Here is a 20,256-nt window from a genome sequence, read left to right on the forward strand (position 1 = left end):
AGGGGCTTGGAGCGTGTGTCAGTCAATCAGTAGTATTTATCACTGGCCTCTTGGAAGAGGGCTTGGAAGTACTGAATCGATGGGGGGTAATGATATGGAGGGAATGTAGTTTCCTGGAGGGGAGTCTGGGAGACAGAAGATCTGGGTTCTAGTCCTTATTCTACAACTGGCCTGCTGAGTTTCCTTGGGCAAATAACTTTGCCTCTCTCTACTTCTATTTCCTCCTCCTCCTCCTCCTCCTCCTCCTCCTCCTCCTCCTCCACTACCCCCCCCCCCCCGATGGTACTTGTTAAGCACCTTCCCACTATGTGCCCTGCACTGTTCTAGAGCTGGGGTAGATACAAAGCTAATCAGATTGGACACAGTCCGTGTCGCACATGGGGCTCGCAGCATTAATCCCCAATTTACAGAAGAGGAAACTGAAGCACAGAGTAGTTAAGTGACTCGCCCAAGGTCACATGGGAAATGTGTATATTAATATTTAAGAGAAGCTTAATTAATTAATTAATACTTAAAGAGAAGCAGCGTGGCTCAGTGGAAAGAGCATGAGCTTTGGAGTCAGACGTCATCGGTTCAAATCCCATCTCCGCCAACTGTTAGCTGTGTGACTTTGGGCAAGTCACTTAACTTCTCTGGGCCTCAGTTCCCTCATCTGTAAAATGGGGATTAAGACTGTGAGCCCCCCGTGGGACAACCTGATCACCTTGTAACCTCCCCAGCGCTTAGAACAGTGCTTTGCACATAGTAAGTGCTTAACAAATGCCATTATTATTATTGTTATTGTTACTTGCCTTTTCCTGCTTCACAGAGATGTCGGTGGACAAAAATCAGCTAAGTAGGGCTTTGGAAAATAACAGCACTATATCAACTTGGAATATTCATTATTATTATTAAGGAAGTAGTGATGGAAACCCAAAAGATGTGTGTTTCTTACCTCCACACCAGGATTTTTGGCTGGTGTGGATTTTTTCCCCACAGTACTCACGTACACATCTGTAATTTATTTTAATGTCTGTCTTCCCCTGCAGACTGTAAGCTTGTTGAAGGCAGGAAATGGGTCTACCAACTCTGTTGCATTGTGCTCTCCCAAGTGCTCAGTACAATGGTCTGCACACCATAAGTGCTTAATAAACACGATCGATCGATCGATTGATTAGACAAGGGTGGTATTGCTTGGTAGCCCCATCCATCTCTGCAGGTGATTGATGCTTTCTGCTCTCTGACAGGTGCATCATTTAGAAGGCACTGGCTCAAGCCCCTCTGAGGTAGGGGGAGGCAGAGTTGGGATAAGAACCCAGGAGTTCCTGGTATCCAACAACCCCAGGATGGTTTTCCATAAGCAGACAGGCCAGTGGGCTGGGGGAGAGGGCGAGGAATGGAAAACAAGGTCACAGCCACGGTCTCCAGGTCACCATTTCCACTCACAGCCCAGAGGGCCCATAAGAGGAAATAATAATACTAATTATTGTGGTATTTATTACGCACCTACTCTGTGCCATGCACTGTACTAAGCACTGAGGTCGGTACAAGATAATCAGGTCCCACGTGGGGCTCACACTCTGAGCAGGAGGGAGAACAAGTATTAAAACCCCTTTTTGCAGAAGAGGAAACTGAGGCACAAGGAAGTGATGTGACTTGTCCAAGTTTAACAGCAGTCAAGCGGCACAGTCAGGATTAGAATCCAGGTCCTCTGACTCCCAGATGGTGCACTTTCCACTAGACGATCCAGCTTATGGCTGGAGCAAGAGGGAGCCCCCCTTTTTCTCCGCTCCTCCTCCCCTCCCCATCACCCGGACTGGCTCCTTCTGCTCTACCCCCCCCACCCCACAGCACTTGTGTATATATTTACATATTTATTACTTTATTTTATTAATGATGTGTATATATCTATGTCTATATTGATGCTACTGATGCCTGTTTTACTTGTTTTGATGTCTGTGTCCCCTCTTCTAGATTGTGAGCTTGTTGCTTGGCAGGGATTATCTCTGTTGCTAAATTATACTTTCCAAGCACTTAGTAATCATGGCATTTGTTAAGCGCTTACTACGTGCAAAGCACTGTTCTAAGCGCTGGGGGGGATACAACGTGATCAAGTTGTCCACGTAGGGCTCACAGTCTTAATCCTCATTTTTACAGATGGGGTAACTGAGGCTCAGAGAAGTTAAGTGACTTGCCCAAGATCACACAGCAGACTTGTGGTGGAGCTGGGATTCGAACCCATGCCCTCTGCCTCCAAAGCCGGGATCTTTCCACTGGGCCACGCTGCTTCTCTAGTAGAGTGCTGTGCACAAAGTGAGCACTCAATAAATACGATTTAATGAATGAACTTGGGGAAGACCTTCCAGACAGGGCAGAGCTGTAGGATAAGGCCCTGGAGTCCCTGAGCCTAGGAGTGATCTCTGCTTGCCGCAATGGCAGGAGGATACAGAGAAGGAAGTCTGAGGGTGCTGTTGGCAAGCCGGGCGTTTCTTCAGGTGTCCGCTGTCTGTTTTCACGGGGTTGGGTTTCCCCCTGGAGCTTGGCTGTGAGGCCGATGTTCCCGTGGAAGAAGGCCTTGGGGGGTCCTGAAGAGAATTGGTGGAGTCTCCCGTTAGGATTGTTGGAGTCTCCCATTGAGATTGATGGAGTCTCCCCTCAGGATCGATGAAGTCTCGTGTCTGTATTGACGGAGTCAACTGTCAGGATTGGCGGAGTTTCCTGTCAGAATTGATGGAGTCTCCCTTCAGTATTGATGGAGTCGCCTGTCGGGATTGGTGGAGTCTCCTTTCAGGATTGATGGAGTCTCCTGTCAGCATCGTTGGAGTCTCTGTCAGGATTGATGGAATCTCCCATCAGGATTGAAGGAGTCTCCTGTCAGTGCTGACAGATGGCCTGTGCAGAGGAATTGATTATAATGCCTTTGGCTTGCATAGCGGCACTGGCACTCTCTCTGGTCCCTGTTAGATTATGTCCCTGTCTCCACTTCCACACCTCACTCTTCTTACCCCTCCAGCCTCTATGCTCTCTTGCTTCAGCAGCGGATTTGCAGCACCTGCATGCCTCCTGCCTCTCCATAGTCTTTCCCTTCCCTGAGAGACTTCCTGCCTCCTCTTCTCTCCCCCCGGGCTGCATCATTCCCACGAGGCTCCAGCCCTGTGAGGGTGCCAGTAAGGACTGGCTTCCTTCCATCCTCCGTATCACTTCCACTCCAGTAGCAGGGGCTCCAGCCCAGTGTGGGCATCAGTGGGGATGGGCATTGCCCCCAGGGCCTGCCAGCTGTGGCAGAAGCCATCATTTCCCAGAACCTGCTGGGGCTGAACCCTCAACCATCTCATCGCCAGTGTCCGGCATGGGCTGAGAGTGTCCGAGCAGGGCGAAAACGCCTCAGACTGGAACTCTCTGTCCTGCAGTTTCCCCGAGGCCTGTCCACTAGCCTTGCTTGCACCCTCTCAAAGCCCTGTCTCCCCTCTCCACCCTCCGGGCCTGTGTCCACCAATCCTGAAAGCCTGTTCTCTGGACCAGCTTCCCTCGTGGAATCGGCAGCCCGGAACAAGAGACGACTCATTCGGATATGAGAGGCCAGAGTCAGGGATTATGGACTCTAGGGTTTTTATGGACTGATTTTTATAGGTTTTAATGGCGAGATGGTCGGGAGAGGGCTCCGGGAGTCATGTGGGATAGGAGGGCAGAGAAACGGCCCTAAGGGTCAGGAAATGGGGCAGATCCGGGACCCACTGAAGTAGAAATAATAAATGATAATTGTGGTATTTGTTTATGCTTACTAAGTGCCAAGCGCTGTAGTAGATACAAGCTAACCGGGTCAAACACAGTCCCTGTCCCTCACGGGACTCCCAGCCTAAGAGGGGAGGGAGAATCATCATCAACCATCATCAATCGTATTTATTGAGTGCTTACTGTGTGCAGAGCACTGTACTAAGCGCTTGGGAAGTACAAGTTGGCAACATATAGAGACAGTCCCTACCCAATAGTGGGCTCACAGTCTAAAAGGGGGAGAATAGGTATTGATTTTCCATTTTTCACATGAGGAAACTGAGGCACAAAGAAGTTAAGTGACTTGGCCAAAGTCACCCAACAGGCAAGTGGTGGACTCTGACTCTGAGGCTCCGGCTCTTTCCACTAGGCCATGCTGCCTCGGCTTGCGGAGAGGCCAGTCAGATCCCTTGCTCTCACCCACCAATGTCCCCTGAACTAGACTCCCTCTCCCTAGCCCCGCTGGGCAGCTGAGTCAGCCTCTGGTTTGGACAGTACTCTGTTGATTCTTGCCCAAAGCATTGCCTCTTTAACCGTGAACCAGGGTGGGGTTTGGTCTTTCCTCATGGCCTCACCCTCCCCTGTTTTCATTCTCTTCCATCCTTCATCTCCCCCAGCCCTTCCCTTCCACACCCCGGTCCTGAACTTCCCTCATCAGCCAGTCAGTCACCAATTGATGCGGAGCCGGTTGGGGGGGCCGAGCCCGGCCCTGGCCTTGGGAACTGGAGAAATACACCACCTCTGTCCTTGGAGGTGACGACTAGAGTTATCTGACCATCCAGAAACTCCAGGGCTGCCTATCAAAGAGCTAAAACTTCCTGCCGCTGCCCAGATCCTGGTCCAGGGTTTGGTCCCCAGGGTGGGACTTGATCAGCTTTATCGATTTCCAGCTTTCTCTCCACTCTGCCTATTGGAGGCCTTCCCAGACTGAGCCCCTTCCTTCCTCTCCCCCTCGTCCCCCTCTCCATCCCCCTCATCTTACCTCCTTCCCTTCCCCACAGCACCTGTATATATGTATATATGGTTGTACATATTTATTACTCTATTTATTTATTTATTTATTTTACTTGCACATATCTATCCTATTTATTTTATTTTGTTGGTATGTTTGGTTCTGTTCTCTGTCTCCCCCTTTTAGTCTGTGAGCCCACTGCTGGGTAGGGACTGTCTCTATGTGTTGCCAGTTTGTACTTCCCAAGCTCTTAGTACAGTGCTCTGCACATAGTAAGCGCTCGATAAATACGATTGATTGATTGATTGATTGATTGATTGGTGGGCAAGGATGGGAAGGGTCTTTTTGTCGTATTTGTTAAGCGCTTACATCTCTGTCAAACACTGTTCTAAGTGCTGGGGTAGACACAAATTAATCAGAATGGACACAGTCCCTATCCCACATGGGGCTCACAAGTCTTAATCCACATTTTACAGATGAGGTAACTGAGGCCCAGAGAAGTGAAGTGACTTGGTCAAGGTTACATAGCAGACAAGTGGCAGAGATGGGATTAGAAGACAGCTCCTTCTCACTCCCAGGCCTGTGCTGTACCCACTAGGCCATGTTTCTGTCCCCCGACCCCGAGTGGCCCCTGCCCATCCTCCCAGCACACCCTGCCCCCCAGCCCTAATGCTTCCCGCTGGTCCCTGTAAGAGCAGCCCATTATCCATGAAGGAGGGAGGGAAGCACAGTGGGACCAAGGAAAGTGCATCATTCCCTGGTCTCAGCACATGTCCTGGGCTGGGATACGGCCACCCCTGATATGAGAGAGCCACTCCTCAGATCACTGACAGACCTCAGCCTCCTCTCCTGCCTACTCTTCCTTATGCCCCTTCCCGGCAAATCAGTCCTGTCTTCCCACAGACACAATAAGAGAAGAGCACCTGCAGCTGGATGTCTCCTCGAACCTTGTGAAACCCGGAGGCTGCGCACACTTCGCTCCTTTAATGCCAGCCTTCTCATTGTACCTCCATCTCATCTACCTTACTGCTGATCTCTTGCCCTTGTCCTGCCTCTGGCTTGGAATGCCCTCCCTCCTCATATCCTAAAGACAATTACTCTCTCTATCTTCAAAGCCTTACTGAAGGCACATCTCCTCCAAGAGGACTTCCCTGTCCAAGCCCTCTTTTTCTTTCCTTCAACTCTCTTCTGCATTGCCCTGACTTGCTCCCTTTATTCATGCTCCTCTGCCGCTAACCTCCTCACTGTGCCTTGTTCTCGCCTGTCCCGCCGTCGACCCCCGGCCCACATCCTCCCCCTGGCCTGGAATGCCCTCCCTCTGCACATCGGCCAAGCTAGCTCTCTTTCTCCCTTCAAAGCCCTACTGAGAGCTCACCTCCTCCAGGAGGTCTTCCCAGACTGAGCCCCCTTTTTCCTCTCCTCCTCCCCATCCCCCGTCCTACCTCCTTCCCCTCCCCACAGCACCTTTATATATGTTTGTACAGATTTATTACTCTATTTATTTTACTTGTACATATTTACTATTCTATTTATTTTGCTAATGATGTGCATCTAGCTTTACTTCTATTTATTCTGATGACTTGACACCTGTCCACATGTTTTGTTTTGTTGTCTGTCTCCCCCTTCTAGACTGTGAGCCTGTTGTTGGGTAGGGACCGTCTCTACATGTTGCCAACTTGTACTTCCCAAGCGCTTAGTACAGTGCTCTGCACACAGTAAGCGCTCAATGAATACGATTGAATGAATGAATGAATAAATACGATTGAATGAATGAATGAATTCATCCCCTTTCCCAGCCCCACAGTACTTGTGTACATATCTATAATTTATGTATATAAATGTCTGTCTCCTCCTCTAGACTGTAAGCTCGCTGTGGTCAAGGAATGTGTATGTTATATTGTTATATTGTACTCTCCCAAGCACTTAGTACGGTACTCTGCCCTCAGTAAGCACTCAGTAAATATCAATTGACTGACTGTGGACTCTGAATCCTGAGGAGAAATTCTGTTCCTCTAGCCACTACTCTCTACTGACTTTTGTTAATTGCATACGTGTCCAATATCTTATGCTGCTAATATGTTTTCATGTTTTATTGTTCTTGATTGGTCGATGTCCAGTCCCCCCTTCCGACACCCCCCCCCACACCTATATTTATAGATTCCGAGCCCCTGAGGGACAGGGTCTGTGTTTAATTTCCATCTGTGTACTCTTTCCAAATGCTTCGTACAGTGCCCTCCACACAGTAAGCACTTAATAAAGACTATTCCTACCACTACTACTACTACAGCCTTTCGTTTCCAAACTACTTGAGCAAATTGTTTCTATCCGCTACCTCCACTTCATCACCTCCAAATTTCTCCTTTGCCCCCTGAAATATGACTTCCACCCCCCTCGTTCCACAGAAACAACCTTCTTTAAGGTGACCGGTGACCTTCCTCTTGCCAAATCCAATAGCCTCTATTTCATCCTAATCCTCCTCGACCTCTTAGTGGCCTTCGAAACTGGGGATCACCCTCTTTTCCTGGAAACTTTATCTGATCTTGGTTCATTGACACTGTCCTCTCCTGGTTCTCTTCCTATCTCTCTGGCCACTCATCCTCAGTCTTTTTCATGGGCTCCTCCGCAGCCTCCCACCTCAAGGTTCAGTTGTGGATCCCATTCTATCCCTCATTTATATCCACTTCCTTGGAGAACTTATTTGCTCCCATGGCTTCAACTATCATTTCTATGCAGATGATTCCCAAATCTACCTCTCCAGCCCTGACCTCTATCATTCTCTGCGGTTTCTCAGTTCTGCCTGCCTTCAGGACACCTTAAACTTGACTTGACCAAAATACAACTTATCTTTCCATCCAAATCTTCTCCCTGGACTTTCCCATCACTGCAGATAACACCACTACCCTCTCTGTCTCACAAGCCCTTAACCTTGGCATTAACTTTTTTATGGTATTTGTTAAGCACTTACTATGCACCAGGCACTGTACTAAGTACTGGGGTAGATACAAGATAACCAGGTTGGACACAGTTCACATCCCACATAGGGCTCGCAGTCTTAATCTCCAGTTTCCAGTTGAGTGACTGAGGCATGGAGAAGTTAAGTGACTTGTCCAAGGTCACACAGCAGAGAAGTGGTGGAGCTGGGATTAGAAACCAGGTCCTCTGACTTCTGGGCCTGTGCCCTTTCCTCTAGGCCATGACGCTTCTCATTCTCCTTCATTCAATCCATATATTCAATCCATCACCAAATCCTATCAGTTCTACCTTCATAACATCTCTAGAATCTGCCCCTTTCTTTCAGTAGAAACTGCTACTCTGCCGATCCAAGCATTTATCCTATCTCACCATGATTACTGCATCAGTCTCCTTGCTAACCTCCCTGACTCCTGTGTCTCCCCACTCCAGTCCCTACTTCACTCTGCTGCCTGGATCATTTTTCTAAAAAGAAAATCATTCTGCACACATTTCTCCACTCTTCAGACACCACCGTGGTTGCCAATCCACCTCTGCATTAAAAAGAAGCTCCTTACGACTGGTTTCAAGGCAGCTAATGAGCTTTTCTCCTCCTCCTCCTCTGAAGAAGAAGAAGAAGAAGAGGAAGAAAAAAAGAAGAAAGCTTTCCCAGTCCAGGGTGGACCCTTGTTAAGGACTGAATAAGGAGGTCATGGATGAGAAATGACAGAGCTGGGACTACCTATCTGGGTAAGAGAATAACAGCAATAACAACAACAATAATATAGTAATGATAATGAGAAACGATAACAGTATTTGTTAAGCATACACTATGTGCAAGCACTGTACTAAGTGCTGGGGAAATAAAAGCGTATCAGGCCGGACACAGTTCCCATCCTATATGGAGCTGAGAGAAGAGTGAGGTCCTGGGGTTGGGGGGCGGGGGTGAGGGTTGCCTCAGACATAACTCAGATCCACAGCTTCCCTTCCGCTGCCACAGTTTCCTTCTCCTCTTAGGGATCCACAGCAATCTCCAGAGCCTCTTCCCAGCCTCCGGCTCCTGATGTCTCTCCTGCCTCCTTCCCTCTGCTCCCTCTCCTGCCTTCTTCCCACTGTTCCCGGTCCTGCCTTCTTCCCACCGCTCTCCCTTCTGCCTCCTTCCTACTGCTCTCTCTCCCTCCTTCTTCCCGCTGCTCCATCCAGTTTTGTGCTGGTGCGCAGAGAAGGCGGGAAGCCGTGACTCATCCCCCTCCCGGAGACAGCCAGCCTGCCCTGCTCCCTGTGCCCCTGTCCCTTCCTCCCCTGACCACAACCCATCTGATCTCCCTCCTCCCGCCGCCTGGCTTCATTCAGCCCCCTAACCCTGCTTCAAGCTTCTGTATTCTGCATTCTGCTGGGGGCTCCCAGAAGGAAGGAAGCCAAAGAGAATTGCCTCTCCGAACTTCAGCAGGATCATTGTTCAGGGGAGGCCTCATCCCTGCAGAGAACAGGATGAGAGGAAAGGGGTCTGAGTGCTGCAGCTGAGACCTTTCGAAGTCAGATGGCAGGAAGAACTCCTCGGCAGAGCCAAGGAACATCACAGGGATAGCCTTCCCACCAGCCAAAGAGGGGCAGAACTGGAGTCTCATTAGTCTGGGAGGCTGGTTACTTTTTTTATGGCATTTGTTAAGCACTTACTATGTTCCAGGCACTGCACTAAGCCCTAGAATAGACACAAGCTAATCAGGTTCGACATAGTCCATGTCCCACATGGGACTCAGAGTCCTAATCCTCATTATAAAGATGAGGAAACTGAGGCACAGAGAAATGAAGTGACTTAGCCAAGTTGACACAGCAGACTAGTGATAGAGCTGGGATTGGAACCCAGGTCCTCTAGCTCCCAGGCCCTTTCTGCTAGGCCACACTGCTTCTCTGGTCTTGCTGCTTCTCCATTTTTGTGTGCAGGCTGAGGAATGGTTTAGGAGTCATCTCAAGGTCAAATATCAGTATTTGCATGGTTGACTGAACCTGGACCAGGCTCTTGGGCATGAAACACCAGAGCAAGACTCAGTCCCGGCCCACGAAGAGCTTGATGTCTGATGTGGGGAACGGGAGACACGTGGTTGAAAGTGAGGGAATGGATAGCAACGGTGGACGTAAGTAAATCAGTAGAGAAGCAGCATGGCTCAGTGGAAAGAGCCCAGCTTGGGAGTCAGGAGTCATGGGTTCTAATCCCGACTCCACCACTTGTCAATTGTGTGACTTTGGGCAAGTCACTTAACTTCTCTGTGCCTCATTTCCCTCACCTGTAAAATGGAGATTTAGACTGTGAGCCCCACGTGGGACAACCTGATCACCTTGTATCCCCCCCAGCGCTTAGAACAGTGCTTTGCACATAGTAAGTGCTTAACAAATGCCATCATTATTATTAATCAATAATATTTAGTGAATACTCACTGTGTACAGAGCACTGTATTAAGGGCTTGGGAGAATACATCAGAGTTTGCAGACATGGTCTTCAAGGAGATTACAGTCTAGCTGGGGAGACGGACATCATCAGTCATCAATCCAGCAATCGATGACATTTATTGAGCACTTGCTGAGTGCAGAGTACTGTACTAAGTCCTTGGGAGAATACAACAGAGTTGATAGATATGTTCACTGCTCAGGAGCTCACATTCTAGAGGGGAGGCAGACATCCATCTATCAATCAATGGCATTTATAGAATACTTACCGTGTGCAGAATACTGTACTTAGAGCTTAGGACAGTACAACAGAGTTGGTAGATGTGTTCCCTGCCCACAAGGAGCTCAAGGCCCTGCTGAGAGCTCACCTCCTCCAGGAGGCCTTCCCAGACTGAGCCCCTTCTTTCCTCTCCCCCTCATCCTCCTCTCCATCCCCCCGTCTTACCTCCTTCCCTTCCCCACAGCACCTGTATATATGTATATATGGTTGTACATATTTATTACTCTATTTATTTATTTATTTATTTATTTATTTTACTTGTACATTTCTATCCTATTTATTTTATTTTGTTGGTATGTTTGGTTCTGTTCTCTGTCTCCCCCTTTTAGACCGTGAGCCCACTGTTGGGTAGGGACTGTCTCTATGTGTTGCCAATTTGTACTTCCCAAGCGCTTAGTACAGTGCTCTGCACATAGTAAGTGCTCAATAAATACGATTGATTGATTGATTGATTGATTGATTACAGTCTAGGGACATAAAACTAAATTACAGACAGGGGAAGCAAGCGAATCAACTGATCGATAATAAAGAAGTCAACAGGGAAACACATGTGTGCTGAAGTGGCGGAGGGGCAGGAATGACCGGGAAGATGAGGGTTAGTCAGGGAAGGCCACCTGGAGGAGGTGGATTTTCAGGAGGGCTTTGAGGGCCTTCTGGCTTGCAGAAATTGAGTGAAAAGGGAGCTCCAGGCAGGGGGGATGATGCGGGCACTGGCTGATTCGTTAGCGTAGGCCGGGGAGCGGTGACGAGCGTGAGCTGGGGTAGAGTGGGTGAGGTTCCTGGTTACTTCCCTCCTCCCTGGTGCCCCTGCCCAGAGCCTTTCTGTTTTCAGGAACAGTACCAATCAAACCGGGCCCTGCCCCACCCCTTTCATCTCCCAGGGGACATCCCAGAGGGTGGTACCTGTCCCCCAAGCCCTGCCCCGCCAACACCCCACCACGGCCCCAGCCCCAGCCCCGGGCCCTCCGGTGCCTCTTGACTCACAACCAAGCCACTCCGTTCGTCACGGCGCCTCCCTCCTCCCTGCAATGTCTGGCTCAGCTTTCCTGGGACTCGCTCGGCTCTGGATGGAGGGCCTGGCTCCAACCTTCCGCTGCCGCTGTCTTCCCAGGGACCCGGGAGAGGTCACCCCCGCCTCCAGACCCCTCCGAGTTGGACTTCTCCCCGAAGATCTCCCGGCGGCCCTCACTCACCTGTTCCCAACAGAGACTCTTGCTCGAGGTTCTGCTTGAGGTCGAGTGCCCTCTGGACTTTAAGCTTGCTGTGGGCAGGGAATATGTCTGTTTATTGTTGTCTCGTACTCTCCCAAGCACTTAGTACAGTGCCCTGCATAACGTAAACGCTCAGTAAATATGATTGAATGAGTCCATCTCCAGTTGTTTGGTCCTCCAGGGACCTTCCCTCCCCTCCCCTCCCCTAACCTTTTCCAGACTAGTAGTGATTCCCTTCTCCGGCCGACGGTGTGCCCAGCGAGGAGGTGGCCGCCCAGACTTAGAGCCGGCACAAATTGGGGGAATCACGGTCGTGCCCCTCCCTGGGAAAAACTGCAAAGAAGCAGGCCTGAGGGAAAACCTCTGATCTGTAGGTCAGATGGCAATGTCTTCTGGAGGACTTAGACTAAGGACCCGGGGAACCAGAGTACAAGCCATAGCAATGATAGGATTTATTAAGATCTACTGTGGGAAAGCAGCATGGCTCAGTGGAAAGAGCCTGGGCTTTGGAGTCAGAGGTCATGGGTTCAAATCCCGGCTCCGCCAATTATCAGCTGTGTGACTTTGGGCAAGTCACTTAACTTCTCTGGGCCTCAGTGACCTCATTTGTAAAATGGGGATGAAGACTGTGAGCCCCCCGTGGGACAACCTGATCACCTTGTAACCTCCCCAGCACTTAGAAGAGTGCTTTGCACATGGTAAGTGCTTCATAAATGCCATTATTATTATTATTATTATTGTTATTAAATGCTCTGTAATAAGTGCTGGAAAGAAATACAGAGATAAATGAGCTTTAGACACAACAGTCCCTGTCTGTGCCCCTTCCCATACCCTTGACCGTGACCTTGTCTGTGCCTCTGTCACTGCCCTTCCCTCTGCCCCCGCCCGGGACATGGTGAGAGAAATCTGGTCCTCCCTTCTCTCAGATCAACCCCTGGGGAAGGAGGAGCCATGTCAGCCACTGCAGGAAGCTCCCAGGAAGAGGGAGGTAAACCCGTTCCACCCTTCCAGATGCCTGGATTTTCCCTAGTCATTGCCCTGCTCGCAACACTCTTCCCAGCTGGCTACTGGCCATCTGAGAGCCCCACAGCCCTGGGACAAAGGGAGGGGGCGGAGAGGGTATATGTTTGGGACTTTCTAGGGAGGAGGGGGTGGGATTAGGGGTGAGAAAATCCCAGCCCCCAAGAAAAGTGACTTAGAGAAGTCATCAGTGTTCGGAGCTGGAAGGGAAGAGGAAAGGCCGACCTGTCCAACCCCCTGCCTCTGGATGGGGTCCTCCTGCTCTCCGATCCAGCTCCTCCTCCTGCAGGGCCACCTGGTTTGCTTCCTTTCAGCCCCCTCCCCTACCCTTTTTTTTTCTAGACAGGTTCCTGATCCTTTCAGCTCCCTCCTGCCTTGGCAGAATCTGCACCATCATCTCATCAGCTTGAAAACTCCCTGAGGGCAGGAGGGGCAGGCACAGTGATCCCAGGTCCTTGGATAATAATAATAATAATAGTATTGTTAAGCACGTACTATGTGTCAAGGACTCTTCATTCAGTCATACAACTTGTACTTCCCAAGCGCTTAGTACAGTGCTCTGCACACAGTAAGCGCTCAATAAATGCGATTGATTGATTGATTGATTGAGTGCTTATTGGGTGCAGAGCACTGTACTAAGCACTTGGGAAGTACAAGTCGGCAACGTATAGAGATGGTCCCTACTCAACAACGGGCTCACCATCTAGGAGGGGGAGACAGACAACAAAACAAAACACAGAGACAGGTGTCAAAGTCAGCAGAACATCCCAAATGGGGCTCACATTCTTAATCCCCATTTTACAGATAGGGTAACTGAGGCGCAGAGAAGTGAAGTGACTTGCCCATGGTCTCACACACAGCGGAAAAGTGTCGGGACTGGGATTAGAACCCAGTTTCTTCCGGCTGCCAGGCCCAGGTTCTATCCACTGGGCCATAGGAGGGCTCTCAAGGTGTGGGAGACCGGAATAGCCAGCTTAGGCTGGAGGCTGAGGATTCTTCATGGACGAAATGGCAGGAAGCCCACCCACTCCGAGAGATGGGGTGATAAGGCTGGTGGGCAAAGTCTGGGGGAATCCCAACCTCCCGGGCCTTCCCAACTAGGGCGGCGCCTGGTTCCTTCCCCAGCCCTGGGACACATTCCCCACTGCTCCGCTGTCTCTGGGCTCCCCTTTCCCAGGAGAGTGAGGCCCCTGGCAGAACTTGGGGCTCAGCCACTCCCCACCCTGCCCCTCCTCCCCGGGCTGCCACTGCCTAGGCTTGCCCTGTCCCTCCTGGGCTGCGGGCACAGCTGGCCAGAATCAATCAATCAATCAATCAATCAATCAATCAATCGTATTTATTGAGCACTTACAGTGTGCAGAGCACTGTACTAAGCACTTGGGAAGTCCAAATTGGCAACATATAGAGACAGTCCCTACCCAACAGGGGGCTCACAGTCTAAAAGGGGGAGACAGAGAACAAAACCAAACATATTAACAAAATAAAATAAATAGAATAGATATGTACAAGTAAAATAAATAAATAAATAAATAGAGTAATGAATATGTACAACATCCTCACAGAGTCCTGAGTGGCCCTTGGGGAACAGGTGCCTTTGAAGCCCCTCACAGTGGAGGTGTTCGGGGCTCCTGGAGGAGCAGCCCCCCTTCCCCTGGCAGCCCTGGGGTCTGACCACAAAACGGCTGTTACGGGCTACCCCCTCCTATGACAAAGCCTTATCTATGACTCAGTAGCATCAAAATGAGAAGAAATTAGAGAAGCAGCATGGCCTAGTGGAAAGAGCAGGGGCCTGGGAGTGAGACAATCATTCATTCGTATTTAGTGAGCGCTTATTAATAATAATAATGTTGGTATTTGTTAAGCGCTTACTATGTGCAAAGCACTGTTCTAAGCGCTGGGGTAGATACGAGGTGATCAGGTTGTCCCACGAGGGGCTCACAGTCTTCATTCCCATTTTACAGAGGAGGGAACTGAGGCCCAGAGAAGCGAAGTGACTTGCCCAAAGTCACCCAGCTGACAAGTGGCGGAGCCGGGATTTGAACCCACGACCTCTGACTCCAAAGCTCGGGCTCTTTCCACTGAGCCACGCTGCTTATTGTGTGCAGAGCACTGTACTAAGTGCTTGGAAAGTTCAGTACAGCAGTAAAGAGAGGCAATCCCTGCCCACAATGGGTTTACTATCTAGAAGGGGGAGACAGACATTAAAACAAGTAAATAATAAGAATAATGGTATTTGTTAAGCGCTTACTATGTGCAAAACACTGTTCTAAGCGCTGGGGAGGTTACAAGGTGATCAGGTTGTCCCAAGGGGGGCTCATAGTTTTAATCCCCATTTTCCAGATGAGGGAACTGAGGCACAGAGAAGTTAAGTGACTTGCCCAAAGTCACACAGCTGACAATTGGCGGAGCAGGGATTTGAACCCATGACCTCTGACTCTAAAGCCCATGCTCTTTCCACTGAGCCACGCTGCTTATTGTGTGCAGAGCACTGTACTAAGTGCTTGGAAACTTCAATACAGCAGTAAAGAGAGACAATCCCTGCCCTCAATGGGTTTACTATCTAGAAGGGGGAGACGGACATTAAAGCAAGGAAACAGGCATCAATATAAATAAATATTATTATAGTTGTATACACATCCAGTACTTAGAACAGTGCTTTGCACATGGTAAGCGCTTAACAAATACCATCATCATTATTATTATTATATACACAAGTGCTGAGGGGCGGGGAAAAGCAAGCGGAGCAAGTCGAGGTGATGCAGAAGGGAGGGAGGAGGAGCTGAGGAAAAGGGGGCTTAGTCCGGGAAGGCCTCTTGGAGGAGGTGTGCCTTCAGTAGGGCTTTGAAGGCGGAGAGAGTGATTGTCTGGGGAATTGAGGAGGGAGGGCATTCCAGGCCAGAGGTAGGACGTGGGCCAGGGGTCGGCGGCGAGACAGGCGAGATCGAGGCGCAGTGAGAAGGTGAGTAGGTTGATGATGATGATGATGGCATTTGTTAAGTGCTTACTATGTGCAAAGCACTGTTCTAAGCGCCGGGGGGACAAAAGGTGATCAGGTTGTCCCACGGGGGGCTCACAGTCTTCACCCCCATTTTACAGGTGAGGTAACTGAGGCTCCGAGAAGTTAAGTGACTTGCCCAAGGTCACACAGGTTAGCACCAGAGTGGGTTCTAGTGCCTGCTCCGCCGCTTGTCTGCTGTGTGATCTTGGGCAAGTGACTCCACCTCTCCGTGCTTCAGTTACTTCATCTGGAAAATGGGGATAGGAGCGTGAGCACCATGTGGGATAGGGATGGTGTTCAACCTGATCAGCTTGTATCTACCCCAAATATCTGCCCTGCAAATAGTAAGCACTTAACATAATACCATTTAAAAAAAATTTGCTAGCCCTGGTCTCGTGGTTTCCACCCAGCGCCCCTGGCCCTAGCCCTCTCTCCCCAGCATCTCCAGCCCCAATTCTCTCCATGCGAACCCCTGGCCTCGGCCCTGGCCCTCTCCACCCAGCACCCCCGGCCCTCACCCTCCTTCCCAACATTTCCATCCCGAGTCCTCTTCATCCGACATCCCTGGCTCTAGCCTGCCAACAGTTTATAGCGTACTCTCCCAAGAGTTTAGCACTGTGCTCTGCGCATAGTAAGTAGCACTGATTGATTAATAGAAGGGAGCTGATATTGTAGTGGGTGAGACAGTACATGCATGCGCCCAAATGTGCACACACATGCACACAAACACAGCACTGAGAGGCCTCAAAGGAAAGGACTAATCCCCTGTGCCCTCACCCCCACTGACAGTATTGCACATTATTTATTACTGCACATATTTATTACTGCACACATTTATTACTGCACATACTGCACATGTTTATTACACATGTTTGTTACACATGTTTATTATATATGTTTGTACATATTTATTACTCCATTTATTTATTTATTTATTTATTTATTTTACTTGTACATATCTATTCTATTTATTTTATTTTGTTAGTATGTTTGGTTTTGTTCTCTGTCTCCCTCTTTTAGACTGTGAGCCCACTGTTGGGTAGGGACTGTCTCTATGTGTTGCAAACTTGTACTTCCCAAGCGCTTAGTACAGTGCTCTGCACACAGTAAGCGCTCAATAAATACGATTGATGATGATGATGATGCTTATTGCACATATTTATTACTGCACACATTTATTACTGCACATACTGCACATGTGCACCCCACTGCACATATTTATTACTCTATTTATTTATTTACTTGTACATATCTATTCTATTTATTTTATTTTGTTAGTATGTTTGGTTTTGTTCTCTGTCTCCCCCTTTTAGACTGTGAGCCCACTGTTGGGTAGGGACTGTCTCTATATGTTGCCAACTTGTACTTCCCAAGCGCTTAGTACAGTGCTCTGCGCACAGTAAGCGCTCAATAAATACGATTGATTGATTGATTGATTGACAGCTCTCTCTGGAAGTCCTGGACCCACTGGAGAGGGGAGACTGGACGCTGAGCCTCCCACCACTATTGATATTGGGGTGGGAAGCAGCATGGCCTAGTGGCTAGAGCACACGTCTGGGAGTCAGTAGGCCATGGGTTCTAATTCCTGCTCCACCACTTGTCTGATGTGTGGCCTTGGGCTAATAATAATAATAATGGCATTTATTAAGTGCTTACTAGGGGCAAAGCACTGTTCTAAGCACTGGGGAGGTTACAAGGTGATCAGGTTGTCCCACTTGGGGCTCACAGTCTTAATCCCCATTTTACGGATGAGGGAACTGAGGCCCAGAGAAGTCAAATGACTTGCCCAAAGTCACACAGCTGGCAAGTGGCGGAGCTGGGATTTGAACCCACGACCTCTGACTCCCAAGCCCGTGCTCTTTCCACTGAGCCACACTGCTTCAGTGGAAATCACTTCATTTCTCTGGACCTCAGCTACCTCATTTGTAAAATGGGGATTGAGACTGGGAGCTCAACATGGGACAGAGATTAAGCCCAACTTGATTTGCTTGTATTCACCCCAGTGCTTAGAACAGTGCCTGGCACATAGTAAGAACTTAAAGAATACCATAATGATTATTATTATTATTATTATTGCACTAGCCCAGGGAATGTGTCCCTGGAGGCGGCCAGCAGCAGAACAGCACTTGCTGTTCTCCAAACCTGCTGAGTCCTGAGCAAGAGTGCTGGGGTTTTGGGTACAGCAAGAGGCATAAAGTAAGAGAGCAAGATCAATCAATCAATCAGTCGTATTTATTGAGCTCTTACTGTGTGCAGAGCACTGTACTAAGCACTTGGGAAGTACAAGTTGGCAACATATAGAGACAGTTCCTACCCAACAGTGGACTCACAATCTAGAAGATGAGAAACACCATGGCCTAGTGGATAGAGCCCGGGCCTGAGGGTCAGAAGGACCTGGGTTCTAATCCTGGCTCTGCCATCTGTCTGATGTATGTGACCTTGGGCAAGTCACTTAACTTCTCTGTGCCTCTGTTACCTCATCTATAAAATGAGGATTGAGACTGTGAGCCCCATATTGAACATGGACTGTGTCCAATGTGCTTATCTTGTGTCTATCCCAGCGCTTAATACAGTGCCTGGTACATAGACTGTGAGCCCACTGTTGGGTAGAGACTGTCTCTATATGTTCCCAACTTGTACTCCCCAAGCGCTTAGTACAGTGTTCTGCATACAGTAAGCTCTCAATAAATACGATTGAATGAAATAGTGCTTAACACATACCATTAAAAGAAATCAGGAAGCACGTCCCAGGTGCTCTCCTCTCCTCTAGGAAGGACAGTGTCTCACTTTGGGGCAGAGAGGAAGAGGAGCGTAGGTGACGTGAACGTGGGGACGGATGAGATGTAGCCCCTCAGGGTTCTTTTCTGCCCACGTGTTGGCAGGAATGTGGACGACAGAGTGAAATCTAGAGGCAGAAGAGCAGATGCTTGTGTTCGGAGATGCCCAGACATAGAGAGAACATCTAGTCGAGCCTCTGACCATCTGGGGAACCTGGAGTTACGGGACAGCGGCAGTGGGAGGTAATTCCTCTGCTGCCCTGGAGCCATGCCAAGCCCGAGGCAGGGAGAAAGTCCAACCCGTGACCTAGTCCTGGGGCGGGTACATAGCCGGTCCTTGGTGCGTTGTGCCATCTGGGGGCCAATGTCAAACCTGCTCATACCCAGCCTTGGGCTTCTCAGGGCCCGAGAGATCCCCATGGAGGCCGGAGGCCAAGATTCTCCCCGAGGGTGAGCTGAAAATCCAAGGCTCCCTTCCTCACTGAAGACCCTGAGGCCTGAGACTCCATCCTCACTGCCTAAGGGTCTCCCTGAGGGTGAGATGGAGGCCCAGGGGAGATGGAGGCCCAAGGCTCCATTCTCACTACCTGAGGCTCTCCCTGAGGGGCAGCTGGAGGCCTGAGGCTCAACTTGTACTTTCCAAGTGCTTAGTACAGTGCTCTGCACACAGTAAGTGCTCAATAAATACGATTGAATGAATGAATGAACTGAGGGTGAGCTGGAGGCCTGAGGCTCAATCCTTTCCGTCTGAGGCTATCCCTGAGGGTGAGATGGAGGCCCAAGGGAGATGGAGGCCCAAGCCTCCATTCTCACTACCCGAGGCTCTCCCTGAGGGGCAGCTGGAGGCCTAAGGCTCTCCCTGAAGAAGAAATGAAGGCCTGAGTCTCCCTCCTCACTGCCTGAGACTCTCCCTGAGGGCAAGATAGAGGCCTGAGGCTCCATCCGCACTGCCTGAGGCACTCTCTGAGGGCAAGCTGGCAGTTTGAGGCTCCATCTTCACTGTCTTAAGCTTGCTCTGAGGGTGAGCTTGTGGTCCCACTGCACTATGAGCCATTGCTTGTGGCAGGTGGCTTCCATCCATCCTCGCCTGTCATCCATCCATCCAATCAATCAATCAATCAATCTGTCACTCACAGGTCACACAAGGTCACACACTGCAGGAGGAGGAGGGACAATGCTATCCCTGCCCTGAGGGGCTGACAGTCTGGGGGGGAATCAAAACACACACACACACACACACACACACACACACACACACACAATCAGTCATATTTATTGAGCACTTACTGTGTGCAGTTCATGATCCCTGCCCACGACATTTACAAGCTAAAGATATTAACATAAATTATGGATATGTACTTAAGTGCTGTGAGGCTGAGGGTAGGGTGAATGTCAAGTGCTTAATAGGTACAGATCCAAGTGCATAGGCGATGCAGAAGGGAAGGGGAATATGAGAAGTGAGGGAAACCTCTTGAAGGAGTTGTGATTTTAGGGGGGCTTTGAAAATGGGGAAAGTGGCGGTCTGTAGAATATTAAGTGGGAGGGAGTTCCAGGCCTGAGGGAGGATGGAGGCGAGGGGTTGGCAGCAAAAAAGTTCAGCTCGAGGTATAAAAAGTAGATTGGTTTTAGAGGAGTAAAGTGTGTGGTTTGGGTTGTAGGAGCAGATCAGTGAGGTCAGGTGGTGGGAAGAGCTGATTTAATGCTTTAAAGCCAATGGGTAAGGAGTTTCTGCTTGATGCGGAAGTAGATGGGCAACCACTGGAGGTTCTTAAGGAGTTGGGAGCAGATTTTAGAAAATGATCTGGGCAGCGGAATGCAATAAGGACTGGAGAGGGGAGAGACAGGGGGCAGGGAGGTCATTGAGGAGGCTGATG

The sequence above is a fragment of the Tachyglossus aculeatus genome, chromosome 3, assembly GCF_015852505.1.
Source record: "Tachyglossus aculeatus isolate mTacAcu1 chromosome 3, mTacAcu1.pri, whole genome shotgun sequence".
Taxonomy (NCBI): Eukaryota; Metazoa; Chordata; class Mammalia; order Monotremata; family Tachyglossidae; genus Tachyglossus; species Tachyglossus aculeatus.